The following is a 2,451-nucleotide window of genomic DNA, read 5'->3' on the forward strand; positions in this document are numbered from 1 at the left end:
CAAATGTTCAAATTGTTCTCCACCAACCATTTGACATTGACCGATACGAGCAGAGACAAGGAAGGATAGAGATGGCCAACTCTACCTTATTAAATTGTACCTTGCGTACAGCGCCATCCGATGTCACCGCAGAGTATTAATCATAGATTAAAACCAACTTCCACTAGGATAATGGTGTAAAACTGGGCTAACCAACGATCTGGCAACATTGTTCGCTGCGCATCGAAGCGAAGCGAGCGACGTTGCCAGATCGTTGGAGCTAACTTTAACCGCCAAATTTAAAAATAACACAATTAATATTGCTTTGAAAAAAGGAAATAAATATATTTTACATGAAAGATCTAATTTCAACATAATAATTTATTATTCACAAAACTAATAAAATTTGGTAACATAAATACAATATAAGTATGAAGGCTTTCACGGCCGGTGTAATTAAACTAGAACTAATAGTAGCACTATCGAAGACGACTCGAAATCACTTCGAAAATTTCTAGCTAGTGTTAGTTCTAGTGATAGTGCTACTATTAGTTCTAGTTTTAGTTCAATAAATAGAATAATGTTACATTTTGTTTACCCTAACAGTTTTTGTAGCGTCTTCCTGGATGGTAATGAAAAGAAATTTGATAAGAACCGGTATCCTTTACCAGTTTGTTTGTAAATGGAAAGAGCCAGCACTTCTTTTTTCTGATTTCGGGACTGGCTGCTAAAGAAATTTCTAGTTTCTTTATTCAAATATTTGAGGTTCACCAATACCTGAGGATTTTTCCTCAATTGTATTAGCTTTTACCTTATTATTCTGGCATTTTTCTTAGCGCGACACAACGCTTTTTTTACTCCAGTTAGGTTGCAATTGCTGCAGTTCTTTGTAAAAGGTAATTTCCTCCGTTTCTTATCTACAAAAATAAAGATAATTTTAAATAAGAATGATTATTCAGTTTTTATGGTATTTACCAATTATTTCTTTTTCATCACTTAGGTGGAACCGTTTCCAATTCATTTCTAATGAAATGACAGAATTTTCCTCACAAAATGAGGTTGAAGCAATTTCGCAACCTTGTTGTTTACTACATCCAGGATAGACTTGCATAACAGTTGAACTAGTTACACCAGGAAGTTTGTCGGGGCATACATATGTGGGGGTATAAATATATATATATGGCATGTCGGGGTATAAACATATATAATATAGTATATAATGAATTATATAATTATGAATTATGAAACTAAATAATTTCATACCATGCGGCATACCTGAAGTATCTTCTGTTGGTTGATCTTGTGGAGACAAAAAGCAATTATTTATAGTTTCTTCTTATAAATCTAAATGATTTAAAAAACATATATAGATTAAAAAACAAACTTTTTATCCAAAATTTCATTTACCTAGTAAGCATAATGTAGCTAGCTTTTTCAATTTTTTCTCAACATATTTGCACATTGTTGCAAAATGGTTGGGGCAAACACAATAGTTACTTAGACGCTTATCATTAATTAATTCAAAGAATTTTGAATTGTGTATTCCAGAGAGCCAAGCCATTCGAATAATAGGGTCGGTCGGAAAATAATATCTAGAAATACAGAATGAAAGTAATTATGCTGTATTAATTAATAATTTTTATAATTTACCTTTTAATGTCTATCATCACAAGATGGTACACAGCAAGGATTAATAACCGACATTTTTATCATTTAAAAAATTTTAAATGTTTTTTACACTTTTTTACACTTAATTACAAAATTACACTCATAAATTACACTTATTAAAAAAATTAACTGATTTATCAATATCATTTATATTTGACCACTTAATTTGACTTAATTAATCAAAGATGAATACAAAAAAAAAAAGAAATGAAATATAAGCCACCTTAAAGGTTGTTTAAATTTGAATTTGTGTAGAATTAGTTATCGACGGTGACATCGGATGGCGTTGACGACTGTTACAATTTTCATTCATTTGAGATCCCCCCCCATGGATACGAGTGTAAACACTTTATACACTGCTCTCAAAAATTTCAGGACTAATTTGCTCCATTTCAGCGCGAATTCTTTGCTGTAGTTCTTTCATACCGCTGGCACTTATTCACGTCGTGTTCGTACAAAGTGACGTCATTTTTAGTATTGGGCCGACGGGATAGATGGCGTTATATCGCGTTATATTATGTAGATATCTACTTTTTTTTAGATATCTTGGCAGTTTAAATTAATAAATATTTTAGGATTTAAGTAGTCGTTTCGTCAATTCGTTTTTCTATTGTTTTCTAAGTTGTTTGTCAAGTTGGTTAGTGTTTTGATGCGGCTTTGTGTTTGATAGATTAGTTTTCGAATTTTGCAAGGTATTTTCCGTATATTACGAGCAGTATTTTTAAAGACTTAGAAACTTTAAAGAAATTTACGAAATTTTATTCGTGGTAAGTACATTTGATATACTTTTTTTTATTTATTTCA

General features: G+C 31.2%; 1 long non-coding RNA gene across 1 annotated transcript; it reads right to left on the reverse strand.

Moving 5' to 3' along the window:
- Positions 1–355: 355 nt before the first annotated feature.
- On the reverse strand, positions 356–1,799 carry LOC139431946 (uncharacterized). Its single transcript, XR_011641978.1, has 4 exons — positions 1,630–1,799; positions 1,387–1,571; positions 955–1,323; positions 356–896 (listed from the first exon to the last, which is right to left on the reverse strand). It is a non-coding gene; the product is annotated as an uncharacterized lncRNA (long non-coding RNA).
- Between the last annotated feature and the right edge of the window lie 652 nt (positions 1,800–2,451).

This window comes from Onthophagus taurus, chromosome 11, assembly GCF_036711975.1.
Source record: "Onthophagus taurus isolate NC chromosome 11, IU_Otau_3.0, whole genome shotgun sequence".
Lineage (NCBI taxonomy): Eukaryota > Metazoa > Arthropoda > Insecta > Coleoptera > Scarabaeidae > Onthophagus > Onthophagus taurus.